Genomic DNA, 16,518 nt, shown 5'->3' with positions numbered 1-16,518 from the left:
GCACTACATAATCAAACTGAAAAGTCATGGCAGCAGTGTGAACCTAGCCTAAAGGTTAATCAGGCAACTAAATGTACGTGATAATTCACACAAACAGGTTCTGTTACCTACTGTAAACATTTACCTTAAACTCTAGGTGATGTAACTCTGCAACACTGAACATTAGGAGAATGATGGCACTATTGAGACTGCAGCTAATAAAAGTAACCTAAAAAAACTGAACCAGGAAATACTGGGGTCACTTTCCTAGCTATGTTGTGTGGCAAAGTATTAACAAAAGCAATAGCTAAACAGAATTTCAAATCCCTGGGCAAGCAAAATGCTTCACAAGTACATATTTGCAAAGTGTATTTAGCCAATTGGCTCTAGCGCTCCTGCTCCCCGCTATCACTTGTAAATACTGGAGCCTTCTGTGTTTACAAGGGACAGCTTTGCTCTCAGTGGCTCCCGAAACCAAAAGATCCCTACATGCACTCATGGTGGAGACAGATCTCCAGAACCTGAGAGAGGGAAAACAATCTGCCTGCAAGGTGAGGCAAAAGGTACTAGAGCTGGGCCATGTAGGAGAGATATGCATGAAAGCTTTGGGAACACAAGATTTAGATACATTCAGGTTACATTACCATCTACTGAAAGATTTGGACACTGCCAAGCAAAATCAGTAAATCAGAAAATGTACTTTTTTTTTTTTTTTTTTTAAAAAAAGGTAAAATTTTGAAAATTTTAAATTAATGGCAGCAACACATTTAAAAAAAATTGGGACAGGGCCATATTTAGCACAGTGTAGCATCCCTTCTGTTAACACTGTAAATGTCTGGGAACGGGGGAGACCTGTTGGTGAAGTTTTGGGAGAGCAATGTTGTCCCATTCTTTTCTGGTAGAAGGTTCTAACTGCTGAACAGTCCTGGATGATCTTTGTCAGGACTGCAGGCAGGCCAGTTAAGCACCCGGACTCTTTTACTACAAAGCCATGCTGTTGTCAAAGATTCAATATGCGGTTTAGCATTGTCCTGCTGAAATATGCAGGGCCCTGAAAGAATAAAACATCTTCTGGACGGGAGTATATGCTGCTCTAAAACCAGGGTATATCTTTCAGCATTGATGGTGCCTTTACAGATGTGTAAGCTGCCCATTTTTATATGCACTAATGCATACCATCATAGATGCAAGGTTTTGAAATGAGCTACAAAAGCAATCCACAAGGTACCTCTCCTTTAATCCAGAGGATGGGGCGCCCATGGTTGCCAAAAAGAATGACAAATTTTTGTTTGACCACAGAACATTTTTCCATTTCAAAAGAGCTTTGGCCCAGATAAGACAGTGGCATTTCTGTATCATGTTCAGATATGACTTTTTCTTTGCATGCTAGAACTTTACCGTGCATTTTTGAAAGGTGATGTTCACAGACAGTGATTTTTTGGAAGTATTCCTGAACCCAAGAAGTGATGTCAATCACAGAATTGTGCCTGTATTTAATGCAGTGCTGTCTGAGGGACCGAAAATCACGGACTTCCAATATTGTGTTTCAGCCTTGTCCCTTGCTCACAGAGATTTCGTCAGATTCTCAGAATTGTTTGATATTACATACTGTAGATGATGTATTTAAATTCTTTGCAATTTCATGTTGAACATTATTCTGAAAATGTTTGACAATTTTTAGATGCAGTATTTCAGATTGGTGAGCCTCTGCCCACCTTTACCCCTGAGACTAACTCTCTAAGATGTCCTTTTTATACCCAACCATTTTACTAACCTTTTGCCTATTATCCTAATTAGTTGCAAAATGTTCTTCCAGCACTTCCTTGTTAGTGTCGCTTATGTACTTGGCCAGCTTTGCGACATGTTGCTGTCATCAATTTCAAAATGATCCTATTGTTACCTAAAATTGTACATTTCTCAGATTAAAACATTTGATATGTTTTCTTTTGTGAATATGGTATTATGAATTTTGCCAATCCTTGCATTCTCGTTTTTTTGCAGATTTTACACAAAGTCCCAACTTTTTGAAGAACTGAAGTTGTATAAGCAGTTCTGTCACACCATTCTTTTTTTCTCCCCGTTTTGGAGTCCAGGAGGGTAATAAACCCTGTCAGGGTTGGTTTTTCACCATCAACTGTGTCCCACTGGGGAGATTTATTTTACTTCCTGTTCCTAATAGCCACATCAGGAAATGAGAGGAAAATCCTTTGGGTAACCAGATCCCGTGTCCACACTGAAGATTACCCTCTATTCCTGTTCTTGTAAGGAAAACACACGCCTTTTCCCTCCAGGTATACAGTAATAAAAAATAAACTAAAACACAATGGTATATACGTGAAGTGTAATCTCTTTGGTGCAATGTATGTGCTTGTATGGGTCATATTAAACAGTGTTCTCAGTATTCTTTGCATGTAATGTAAAACTGAAACACACAAAATGAGGGCTACACAATGTGCTGCCAGGCCAGAAATTCAGAGTGACAGATTCTGAAATGTCCTTAGCAGTGTGAAAACAATAGCTGCATAAACTCTGAGGGCAGTACAACAGAGGTGACCTCATCACGAAGCAAAAATTATTTAATTAATGGGAGCAGAGAGCATAGAGGTTTGCTATGACTTATTAACAAGACAAGTGGTATACCACTAGAATGTTTCATATAAACTGTACAATTAACAGAAGCAGCACCACTTTAGAAGGTTCATAACTTAGAAAGTCGTTCACAATACATTTTGTTTTACAAAATACATCTTGTTCTTTAAATCACAGCATGAGTTGGGTTTTGCAAGCAGCAACTAAATTTTATCAAATTTTAATTATTTTTAATCCTTTGGCTGCCAGAATTACTTTCTGCATGTGTTTAAATGCCCGTTTCTAGCCTGAAAATTACTCAAAACCTCCCTAAAATTTATATTTTCTGAAAGTAGAGGCCGTGTAGTTGAAGTTGCAATTTTATGTTGCACGATATTTGCACTACTGTTTATCAAACCTATAATTTTCAACACAAAAAAAAATTTAAAAAAAATACATCAAAATTTTAGGACACAAAGCAAACACCTTTTTTTTTTAAATATATACGGTAAGTTGTTTTGACTAGACACTTGTCTCAAAACTGTGTGCACCCGCAAAATGGCAACGAATGCAGATACCTAAAACTGTCCAAAGGCAACTCTTTAAAAGTCTTTACAGCTCACAAACGGTTTAAACCACTCGACCATAATGTGTAGATTTGCACATTAAGCAAAAATCTCCCAAGCTCCAGAGTGATCTCTTTTTCTTTCTTGTTGATGCACTCTTTTATTGAAAGTGGAAAAAAAAACAAAAAAACACAGATCTGCTGGCAAAATCAACTGGTAATAAAATGGTTACATGTGCACACTGAATGACTGACTGCATCATATACACCATTTTGAATTTTACCTAGAGTTCCGCTTTAACTTGTTTCTTGTTGGCCTATATCCAATTCTGGTCAAGGAAAAAAATCTTCCTCAGGTCAACATGCAACAAAGTTTTAGAATCTTATAGTTTTATTAAATGTATTTAATGAAGTGTAAAATTTACCTCTTCTACTCCACGAAAGGTTAAAAGGCCAAACAGCTCATTTGGAGCCTGAGGCTTGTCAGATTTTAATCCAGCAGGATAAACTGCTTGGAAACATTCCTTTTTGTTGCTTATAAAATAGAAGCTTTGTGAATAGCTAAATAACAGCATTGCCAGTATATGGGGCAAATACCTTGCCATATACAGGATTTTTAGATTGCTTAGCAGCAATTACACAAAGCATTTCTAAGATGCACCCAACAAATTAACAGAAAAGAAAATTAACTTGGGTATAAATTTAGCCATAAATATGCTAATTCCTGAGACTTGTGAGAAAAAGCATCAAACTTCACATTTTCAACTTTTTTTAAGTGATTTTAAAATCTAAAAAAGGTTTTTTTTTTTGGTTTTTTTTAACTTTAAGCCTGGGTTCACACTGATGCAGTGCGGAATTTTCAGCGTTTTCTGTGCTAATCCACACCGCATCAGAATCGCATCCAGTTCATGCGAACCGTTGCGGGTGTGTGTGTTAAGTTAACAACACCCCGAAAGTGGTCCACAAAACACGGTGCGATGTGCAGAATCAGTTTGCATAGGTGAGAATACCCATGCGATACGATTCTAGTGCAGACCCAAAAAAGGGTCCTGCACCTTTTTGGTGCAGGTGCGTTGCTCCAATTGCACCGCACTGGAGCACACCGTTGTATGGCTCCAATTGCACCGCACACAAATTGCATGTGATGTGCATAGGAAGGCAGTGCAGTTCCTGTATGAATCCCATGCGATTTACTGTACTAGTGTGAACCTGGCCTAAAGTGTTAAACCCAGGACCCTACATTCACTATGTCTCTCAGTACACAGAACATGGAAATGCAATTATGTAGTAAACTGCTAAATACCTTTTCTCATCAGCGGTATATAGCAGTCTTGTAACTTCTATCAGTGTCCAGCAAAGCACTGGTTACAGCTTGTAGGAGGAGTTTTCTTTCTGCTCTAGGAGGATGCAAAACACCTGACCTCTGTCTGGACAGGGCAGATTTGCCCTGTGCTGATCACATGCACTCTTTCACAAAGAAAAAAAACCTCTCTAGCAATGCACACTAAACTGAACATGTGCAGAGTGTCACCACACGTCTTATCAGGAGATAAGAGGGAGACACTGGAAGAAGGGGAGGATCAGAGAAGTCAAGATTAAACAACATTTTTAAACAATGCAGAAGATTAACCCCTTAGGTTCCACAGTGAGTATAACAAAACATGATTTACTGTGTATACAGACTGATTTTACGGTTGTGGGTTTAGTAACACTTTAATGCATTCTCTGCATTAAAGAATATGTAAAACCAACATTTCCCATTTCTGCTATGTGCCTGTTGTACCATGTACTTTTATGAAAAAGTATCCTGATCTCTTTGTATAGCAATTGTGTGAAATCTCTGGTGTTCCTGCCAGTTGCTCTGCTTTCCTATTAAAAACTGACCACACTAAGCAGGGAAACACACCATAGTCAGTTCTCTAGCTCTGCTGGGAACTCAGCCTGCTCTCTTCCAATGATTAGACTTTTCCTGATAAAGCCCCCCTGCACAGCCATTCACTGAGAGCTGAGAACAGAGGATGTGTGTTCACAAAAAAAAAAAAAAAGTATTGATAATGGCTTTTATTTCTATTTTAAACTGTATGGGTAGTTTAAAATCACTAAAAAAGTTGGAAATAAAACCCACCAACCCATTACCTGTCCTATATAATATGCAATATTTAGGCAGTGTTTTTTTTTCAAATGCACATTTAAGTGCACAACCAAAAATAAATCAACCATTTTTTTTTTTTAAATATAAAAGATGTTATGCCTATATAGATATGAACCATGTCACGCTTTAAAACTGTGCACGCCTGTGGAAGCGACAAACCACGGTACATTAAATTATCCATAGGTGATGCTTTAAAAGCCTTTAAAGGTTATCACTTTAGATTTACACAAGAGGTCTGGTGCTAGGATTATTGCTCTTGATCTGAAGTTCACAGTAATATCTCATGCGTGGTGCGATCATGGTTTACATATGCATGTCGGACTGACGCATGCATTCCCCTTTGGGCACAAGCCTGGCAGGACATCCCTTCTGATAGCATGGGCACATGACAAGCACTCTTAACTGAGAGATCTGGGGTCTGTTCGACCCCAGATCTCGTTCTGGAGTGGCCCAGTCCTGACCTCAACCCGATTGAAATGCTGTGGCATGACCTTAAGAGAGCGATTCACACCAGACATCCCAAGAATATTGCTACACTGAAACAGTTTTGTGAAGAGGAGTGGTCCAAAATTACTCCAGAACGTTGTGCAGGTCTGATCTGCAACTACAGGAAATGTTTGGTTGAGGTTATTGCTGCCAAAGGAGGGTAAACCAGTTATTAAGTCCAAAGGTTCACATACTTTTTCCTCCCTGCACTGTGAATGTTTACATGTTATGTGCAATTAAACTATGGCAACATCTAATGTTTGTGTAGTATTATGTTCAGCAGACTGTGTTCTTCTATTGTTGTGACTTAGATGACGTTCAGAGCACATTTTATGCCCAATTCATGGAAAACTCCACATAATCCCAAGGGGTTCACATACTTTCTTGCAACTGTAAATGAGCACCACCGCCACACCAGTTCCTGGACGTCACACTAACAGGTGCTCACACAGTAGAACCCTGCATTTCATCCTAAGGGACAGGATGTTTGGGCACCAAAAGGTTACGGGGGGGGGGGCTGCAGGACTGATGTGCACGGGAGGCTGTAATGTGTAGGACACAGCACAGCACCAACATGACACTCAGACCTTCGTTTGAAGAAAATTTTACTGACCAGACCCCTGTGAGATTTAATTCAATACCCCTGTATTAGGGTAAAAAAAAAAACAAAAAAAAAAACCCTTGTTTCACGGACTCCCCCCCCCCCCCCCCCCCCTAACCTGAGCCCAACGTCGATCCAGCGCTGTTCACCAGAGTTGCAGTTGTCCCGGCTCTGTCCATCCTCACTGGGCAGACTGATAGCAGCGGGGTTCATTGGCTCTTGCTCCTGTCAATCAAATCCAGGATAGGGGATGAAGGAACACTCCCCATAGAAGTCTGTGTAGTTGTGCTGGGGGACTACAAGCCTCAGCGTCTTCCCAGATAGAGGACGCTTTCTGGTGCTTGTAATGTAGATGAAGCTGATAGGCCGCGGAGGCCTCCGCTTACTGCTGGACCCTTTCTAGTCCTGAGGCGTAACACCTAGTACAGCTACTGTAAACGCCCCATGTAGTGTAATCTCAGAGCACATTAGCATCGGATGTGATACATGTGCATGCTTACACATTGCTTTATAATGTAATAAAATTCATTTAAGTCGGGGCTTGTTTACACCGCAATCTCTGCACTGACTGTGCATTTCCATTTGTGCGTATTCGCATTTGTGATTTTTTTTTTGGAATGATATTTTCATTTAGTTAAATTTTTTTTACCAAGTTGATATGCAGTTCAGGGCGCCTGACAGCCAGTCAACCAACCCAGTCCCAACATCCAAAAAAAATCCAGTTCGACTGCTCTCAGCAGATCCAAAGTGTTCCGTCTCTCTCTCTCACACACACCTGTACAATCTCTGCTCCCTGTCACAGCAGGCACACTGCGTGGAAAGGCCCCCACACTGCACCCCCTGCAGTCTCCATGAAACAACCTTTTGACCCCCAAATAAATCAATTTTCAAATTTTTTTTTTTTTTAGTTAAAAAAAAAAAAATGGCTCCTAACTTTTTTGTCATACTTCTTGTCAATAGTATTCTCAGGTGGAGAATAAAAGGTTTTAAGTAGTACTGCACCATGTCGGGTCTCTATTTTTTATCTTCTATGTGATGTTTGTTGGGAGCATCGGAAAGAGCCATTACTATATACCTTGGAGATTCTGAGTCATCATTGGAGGAATCCACTGTGTCTTGAAAGGGGTCTATTCCTTGGAGAATTTTATATCCAAAAGCTCAGTATGCCAACCATGAGAGTGGAAGGCAATTAAGTTTGGTGAGTGAATACCTGAGAGGGGAGCACGGCACAACTTCATTTCATTTCACTATTATTCACGTAGTGATTATAGGAAATTGAATATGATTATGAATTAATTTCACGTGGTGATCACAAAAATGGACTGAATCATTTGGACTTTTTATGCGTTTATATATTTTGAATACCGTTTGAGTATAAGCGCCACATTAATATTTTATTTTTTATAGATTTTATTTTCTTTATTAGTTCAATATGGCAGCATGTTATGAGGTGTGTACACTTTTTAGATAGTATGATACATTCACAGCACAATTTGTTTTGAGGGCTTCATACCTTAAAATACTTTTGGATACGCTGTACAACTATGGCATGGCTTCATGAGAATTCTATGTCCTTGTCCCTGTAATTTAAAGTGGACCTTCTCCCACTTTTACATGTTTATGCCATTGTATAAACATATAGCTTCCAGCAATTCCTAATTTTAAAAAAAATTCTAGGGCGAGGAAGTAGATTGTCTGCTGAGCACACCTTGCGCTTTTACCTTTCTCACTGGAATGATTTGACAGAAGCAATCAACTGATTTCTGGGATCATTCAATTTCTCATTAAAATTTTACAAAGAATGGTGTAGTTTGGAGGCTGAATGGATTGTGTACATTAAATGGCCTCTACGTTACCACTCAACTCTGGCATACTGTATATGGTCAGCTGTACAACAATTACATGGCTTCACAGAAATTCACCCTATGACCAAATCGTTGTAAAAGAAGACAAAACTTGATTTCTGAATGGGCAGCAATAAATATAAAGAACAATCTAATAAGTGTCTGCTAATACTGATCACATACCATTCAATTGCTACATTCAATTTCAGACTGTTAGTCAGATCAACAAATGTTTCCAAGAATGGTTTAAAAGCACAAGTTCATTTCTGGGAACAAGTTATATGTTTTTGAATAGAGCACGGCTGTGTGGGGGCTCTGAATGAATGAACTACAAGTCCTGACAGACTTAGCAACTGTTGGCTTGTAGTTCTCGATGAACTACCAAGGCGATGTGGAGCGCCGTGGTAGTTTATGGATTCTTCCTGTCAGTATATCCGCTTTCCTGTATATCCCGTATGGGCAAGCACATACACTAACAGATCTGCAGGAGACCTGCATGGCACCAGCAATCTGCTGACTGCCGGTGCAATACTTTAGAGGCTGCAACCAAAAATAGTAAATGCATTTTTACCTGCAAAGAAATGTGCATTTATTATTTTTGGTCAAAAGGTGAACTTATCCATCAAGTGTGAAGGTCTGTCTGCATCTATACAGAATGGATTTTGGGGGAAAGCTCAACCCAGTTAGCACTTCTCCCTTGCAGCACTAAGGTGGTTGGTTTGAAACTCATCCATGACACTACCTGTCTGGAGTGTGCGTGTTACATAGTTAGTCTGATTTTAAAAAAACGACAACAGTCCATCCAGTTCAACCATTAAAAAAAAAAAAAAAAAACAACCTACACCCACAGTTGATCCAGAGGAAGGCAAAAACAACTCCCAGCAAAGCATGATCCAATTTGCTCCTGCAAGGGAAAATATTACTTCCTGTTCCCCCGAGAGGCAATCAGATATTCCCTGGATCAACTTTACCTATAAATGTTCGTATCCAGTTATATTCTGTGTATCTAAGAAATAATCCAGGCCTTTAAAGCAATCCACTGAGCTGGCCAGAACCAACTCTTGAGCGAGTCTATTCCACATTTTCACAGCTCTCACTGAATTTATACATGTTGATCATATCCCCCTTAATCTCCTCTTCTCAAGAGAGAATAAATTCAGTTCCTCTAAAACTATCCTCATAGCTGATCTCCTCCATGCCTCGTATCAGTTTAGTTGCCCTTCTCCCCAATGTTCTTTTTGTGAATTGGTGCCCACAATTGAACCGCATATTACAAAATGATTTGTACAGGGGTAATATCTCTCTGGAGTCTATATTTTTTAATACAAGAGAGGATTTTTGCTTTAGAAACTGCAGCTTGGCATTGCATGCCATTATTAAGCTTGTGATCTACCAGAACTCCCAGATCCTTCTCCACCATTGATTCCCCCAGTTGTACTCCCCCTAGTATATATGATGCATGCATATTCTTAGCCCCAAATGCATAACCTTACATTTATCAACATTAAACCTCATTTGCCACATAGTTGCCCAACTAAACAGTGCATTGAGGTCGGCTTGTAAATTGGAGACATCCTGTAAGGACGTTATTCCACTGCACAGCTTGGTGTCATCTGCAGAGACTGAAATGGTATTTGTAATCCCAGACCCTATATCGTTTATAAATATATTAAAAAGTATGGGTCCCAACACTGAACCTTGGGGTACACCACTGACAACCTTAGACCATTCAGAGTATGAACCATTAACGATCTTTTAGCCAGTTTTCCATGCCTGCGTAGGTTTCCTCACACACTCCAACGACATGCTGGTCGGTTAACGGACTCCTGTCTAAATTGGCCCTAGTATGTATGAATGGGAGGTAAATGTGAAATGTACAATATATTGCCAAAAGTATTGGGGCGCCTGCCTTTACACACACATGAACTTTAATGGCATCCCAGTCTTAGTCCGTAGGGTTCAATATTGAGTTGGCCCTCTCTTTACAACAGCTTCAACTGTTCTGGGAAGGCTGTCCAAAAGATTTAAGAGCGTGTCTATGGGAATGTTTAACCATTCTTCCAGAAGCGGATTTGTGCGGTCAGGCACTGATGTCGGACGAGAAGGCCTGGCTTGCATTCTCCACTCTAATTCATTCCAAAGGCATTCTATTGGGTTGAGGTCAGAACTCGGTGCAAGTCAGTCAGGTTCCTCCACCCCAAACTCGCTCATCCATAACTTTATGGACCTTGCTTTGTGTATTGGTGCGCAGTCATGTTGGAACAGGAAGGGGTCATCCACAATCTGTTCCCACAAAGTTGGGAGCATGAAATTGTCCAAAATGTCTTGGTATGCTGATGCCTTAAGAGTTCCCTTCACTGAAACCAAGGGGCCAAGCCCAAACCCTGAAAACAACCAAACACCATATGTAGCTGGCCAGCTAAGACCAGTCCTAGGTTGTTAATATGGTTCACATATATGTGTATACCAAACCTGCCAATAACCTCAGTACAGTATATATGTGCACATGTTAAAGCCAAAGCAGAATCATTGCTGTGATTTATGTCTTTGATTGTTATATGACATTTTTATATTAATTGTGTTAGCAGAAGCAGAAAAGGAAAATATGCCTTTAAAAGTTAGTAAAGAACTGAGCCAATCACAGACAGCCTCACACTGTACAGAGCCTTAACCAATCCTAGCCAGTTTCACATGTATGCCTGTGTAAAACTCCCTGCTAGGATTTTCTAGAGACACATGCTCACCAGACAGAAGAGGAAACAGACAGAGTTCCAGTCAGAGAAGCTTTATGGAAACAGAGAAGGCCAAATAGGTATTTAATGCACTTGTGTGTTCCTCTGTTGTTTATAGTGCAGGTAGATCTGTATGCAAAAACTGTTGTGTGTGTTTACTTGTAGTTCCACCGAACTTATCGAATTTACGAACTTACGAATCAAGTCACTGTAGAGTAATCTAACGAATTTATAAATCCAAGTGAATTTATCAATCTATCGAATCAACCCAATGTAATACGAATTAAACCATTGTAATATGAAAGAAACAAGCCATTGTAAGCAGTGTTATATGAAGAAGATTGAAGTTATTAAAGAAGTTAACTAAAGTATTCGGTGTGCTCTTTAAACCTACTGCATCCATAGAGCGGCATTGGAGGAATTACAGAGTAAAGTCAGTCTAATCAAACAAAGAAACAGCAATTGCATAATTTTTCTAATGCCACAGCGCACTAGGCACCAAAGGGTGCTGCGCCTGCCACACCATACGCCCTCCTCCGCCAAACTTTATACTTGGCCCAATACAGTCAGGCAAGTACCGTTCTACTGGCACTCTCTAAACCCAGACATGTCCATCGGATTTACCAAGACAGAGGAGCCTAATTCATCACTCCAGAGAACAGGTCTCCACTGCTCTAGAGTCCAGTGGTGGCGTGCTTCACACCACTGCATCTGACGCTTTGCATTGCACTTGGTGATGAAAGGCATGGATGCAGCTGCTCGGCCATGGAAACCCATTCCATAAAGCTCTCTACGCATTGTTGTGCTAATCTGAAGGCCACACAAAGTTTGTAGGTCTTTGACTCTGCAGACAGATGGCGGACTTCTGTGCACTTCAGCATTGCACTTTCATTTTTTACGTGGCCTACCACTTTGTGGCGGAGTTGCTGTCCCCAGTTGCTTGCACGTTTTATAATACCACTAGCAGTTGACCGTGGAATATTTAGTAGCAAGGAAATTTCACAGTTAGCAACCTATGGCGGAACCACGCTTGAATTCACCGAGCTCCTGAAAGCAACCCATTCTTTCACAAATGTTTGTAGAAACAATCTGCATGGCTAAGTGCTTGATTTTATACACCTGTGGCCATATAGGTGATTGGAACACCTAAATACAATGATTTGGAGGGGGTGTCCCAATATACTTTTGGCAATATTGTGTGTGTATATAAAGTGCTGTGTAAATGGATGGCGCTCTCTAAGTACCTGTAAAACATAAATATCACAATCAGACTGTACAATCCTAATTAGATTTACCAACGACTATGCAGTACAAGGGCCTGTCTGACTGGATAGATTAGGAATATGGTTTGGTTAACTCTTAAATTTAATGTTCAGTTTGCAAGATCAGATTGTAGCGAGTACGGTGACCCTTAAACACAGTAAACCCATAAGATCTGCAAGGTGTGGTCAGTGGTGGATTGCAGATTGCTGGGATCATTGCAGTTTCAAACATTCAAACTTTCCCAAAAATGGTGTAATATGGAGGCAGAAAGGATTGTGCAGGTAGGCCCTCAGGTTACACTCTAATGATCTGACAGAAGTTATCAACTATAGACAATATTGCATGACTTCATGTGAACTCACCCTATGACTCAGTCACTGTAAAGTAACGAAGGACAAAACTTGATTTCTGGATAGACATAATGGAACAATTTAAAAGCAGAACTAAACCCATCCATTTAAAGTGGTATTCAACCCAAAATCAAAAATGTAATATACTGGAACCTACCAATCATTAAATGTGCTGGCTGCATCAGTTTTCTTTTCTTACGCTTTTTCCTCTGTTTTCACCTGTGATCTGACCAGTCACACCCCTCCTGTATTACAGCACCCCCACACTCTGGATGAAGGAGCACAGAGGCACCTTTGGTCATCAGCATGGTTTATCTGGGTGGAAGGGAATGGTAAACGTACTATCAGATTTAGATATACTAACAAATTGAAGCCAAACTCCAGCTCACACTGCGGTTACACAAGCAGTTACAGCAACAGTTTTCCCTTTTGGGATAAACGTTTTACATAAATAAAAGCTGATTACTGTAAACACCGCTGTCCGTGGTGAATGGTTTTTCTCAACACTAACTTCTGCAGAAGAGCATGTTTTGTTGAAAAAAACAATAGACTTACTGGCCAAATCACCAGGTGAAAATTAAGGAAAGACTAAAAAATGAAAACTAATGAAGCCATCACATCCAAGAATTGGTAAACAACATTATCATAAATGTTTGCCATTGGGTTTATTACCCCTAACGGTTTCCCAAAAAAGTTGCTTGTGCTCTCAACCAAATTGTCAAACAGCTGGTGTCTTAGCGATCACATGTGCAGCACCATGGCAACTGCAGATCAAACAGAGGTTATGATGGCAGCTGTAAAAGATCAGAAGGTTAAGATCCACTTTAATAAAAGTCTATTACTGACACCTCACACACACAGATACTATTTGTCAGATCGCACCATTTATAAGAAAATATTTTGAAGGTCCAACAACTGTGTATTTAGTATATTGAATGTATTGTACAGGCAGACCCCCATATTACAGAAAACTTAAGACAATCTGATAGCGTATCACATCTATGGTTAGCAGACTGCTGGGATCACTCAATTTTCAATCTCAATGTTTATAATTTCCCAGAAGGGGAGTCAAGTGAAAGGTGAGTGGATTGTGCAGGTAGCTCCTTACATTACATTCAGATGACAGGACAGGTGATCAGCTGATTAACTTTAACATGGCTTTGTGGGAACTCATACTATTACTTTGTCACTGTAATTAAATGTAAGAAAGAACTCTGTTTCTGGACAAATAGTAATAAATATATGAAAAACTTTAATAAATGTCTGTTAAGAACACTAACCATGCAGCACTAGAGTTCATTTCAGATACCATTTGTCAGGTCAACAAAATGTTGTAATGGTTAAAGTCTGCTCCTATAAGGAATGGGTGTAGGAAGGCACTAACATTAGGCTCATCACGCACTACAAACTGATTGTACAATCTCCCTTTTGAGCTACCAACAACTATGTGGTACAATTACCTGTCTGACTAAAGTTCGCTGCACAAAGTTTGTAAGGTCAGATTGTAACATGAATGGTGAGACCCTTATTCACAGTAAACTGAAATGATGAGACAGAGGTGTTTTCAAGCACTTATTTCCCAGGAATGGTGTTACACTCAGATGATCTGACAGAAGTGATCAGCTATAGAAGATTTTGAAAACTGTGCAAACTGTGCACAGAACAAAATTCAGCTGCAAACACAATAGAGGATATTCTCTCTAATACCAAATTGTGTAATACAAAAGTGTTGCACTATACAGCCCCGAAGATGTAAGACGAAATGCACCATCAGGCCCTCTCCTGTGACGTCATCGCGTACAGAAACCGGAACTTGCCACTATCCAAATCGGCCTGGTGATTATTGATTTACATATACAAGGGGTCTTTTAATCTGGTAAGCTCGCATCTTATTTGCGCTGTAGTGACGGGTAGCACTGGTGCTAGTGGATGAAGAGAAGAGCACTGAATGCTGATATAATTCAAGTCACCTCCTGTGGACTTTCACTTTTTTTGTTTTTCACTATTCCGTTATGCCGACATATTTCAATTCATTCACTGAGGACTTGAAGTTTTTATTTTTTATAAAAGGTGGCTGCTTTAAGACCCATTCAGTTCAGTTCACTTTTGGTGATTTTATCTATTATTAATATTGTTTGCATATATTCTATTAATCACTTTATAGCGCAACAAGATGTGATCAGCTGTAGACACTACAGCATGTATTAATAGGAACACCTTACATATTGAATGGATTGTGTTGGTAGACCCTCATATTAGTAGAGAGATGATCTGACAGATGAGGTCAGCTATAGATTTCTGGGATCAATCCATTTTCAAACTCAACATTCATATTTCCCTGGGAATTGTCTAGTGTGCATGGACTGGTAGCCCCTCAGGTTATACTCAGATGATCTGACAGATGTGATCAGCAGTATGTAGTGTCTTCAAGAGGACTCACCCTATGACCTCCTCACTTAATTTAAGAGAGAAGACTTTAATAAAATAACAATTGATAGCACTGACCACACACCAGCAGATCCCATCTGTCAGAGCAGCACATTTTCCAGGAGTGGTGTAGAGTGAAGGATGAATGAATGGACTGTCAGATCCTCATGTTACACTTAGTTATACAGCTGATCACATCTGTCAGATTATGTCATGTCTTCATGGGAACTCACCCTATGACATTATCACTGTAATGTTAAAATACAATTTGATTTCTGGATGGGAATCAGTAAATATATAGAACCTTTTAATAAATGTCAGTTGACAACAGTTATCACACACCACCAGATCAAATCAGCAGGTATTCCCAAGACTGTCGTAGTGTGATTGGGTTGGCAGGCACCCCACATGAAGATCTGACAGATGTGATCAGCTGTATATCATGTGTCCAGAACTCACCCTATGACCTTGTCACTGTAATTTAATTTAAAGCACACTAAACCCTCCAATCCTTTACAGACAAGGAAGCTGCCATCTTAGTCTCGGATCTGCAGTTGCCATAGTGCTGTATGTGTGATCAGTTATAATACCAGCCATTTGATGTCTTGACAGTCCAGTTTAGAGCATAAGCCACTTTGATAGTTCCTAGTTGGAGAGAGAGACGCACCAGCAAACAACATGCAAAAAAACACATATTAAAGTACAGCTACACTTGATTCGGAACACAGCTGGTCTCTGAATCGCACTACAAAACTGAACAATTTGGAACTGCTTCAGAGCTAGTTCACGCTAGATGCAGTCTAGTGCGGTTTTTTTCTGCATCAAAAATGCATGCACAGTGTTTTCCCATATATTACAATGGCCCTAGTTCATGTTAGTGAAGTGGGTTCCAATCAGACATCTTCAGGTGGCCAGTTTCCAGGTCCCGAACGCCATTCGCAGCCATTGGCCTCTGCATAGAATATCCTGCCTGTCCACCCATGTTTAATTTTCTTTGTTTTTACATAAAGTTACACATTACCCCCTGACCAAGTCGGAACTGCACCGATATGACCGCTCTAATAGTGGACAATAGGGTGCAACTTGGCATAAGATTTGCAAGTCGAGTGGCATGCGAATCGCATTCCAAGTCGCACCCAATGTCACCGGGGTGTTAAAGCAAAACTAAACCGTTTAAAAAAACCAGTTACATTCCCGGGAATGCTAACTGTCACATCCACTTGTGCTCTCAGCCAAACTGTCAAACCATCAAATGGCTGGTGTCTTAAGTGATCATGTGTGCAGCACTATGGCAGCTGCAGATCCAGAAGAGGCTAGGATAGCAGCTTCCTTGGCGGACAAGGATAGGAGAATTTAGCTCCACTTTAAAAAATGTCAGTTGACAACAGCGATCACACACCACAAGATCCTGTCAGATCAGCAAGTTCTCCCAAGAGTGTCGTAGAGCAGTCAGGTCTGTAGACTCTCACATGCTGATCTGGCAGATGTGATGGACTTTATGTCCTAACCCCAGGAGGACTCACTTTACGATAATATAAAATGTAAGATGTA

General features: G+C 40.1%; 1 protein-coding gene across 4 annotated transcripts in view; it reads right to left on the bottom strand.

The window, feature by feature from the left end:
• The window catches only part of TENT4B (terminal nucleotidyltransferase 4B), a 116,218-nt gene that overhangs the window by 98,086 nt on the left and 1,614 nt on the right, over positions 1–16,518 (bottom strand). The window lies entirely within an intron of this gene.

Source organism: Staurois parvus, unplaced genomic scaffold (assembly GCF_062004578.1).
Source record: "Staurois parvus isolate SC_StPar_1 unplaced genomic scaffold, SC_StPar_1.0 ptg000476l, whole genome shotgun sequence".
Taxonomy (NCBI): Eukaryota; Metazoa; Chordata; class Amphibia; order Anura; family Ranidae; genus Staurois; species Staurois parvus.
The sequence above is the reverse complement of the archived record's forward strand: the minus strand, read 5'-3'. Positions and strand labels throughout refer to the sequence as shown.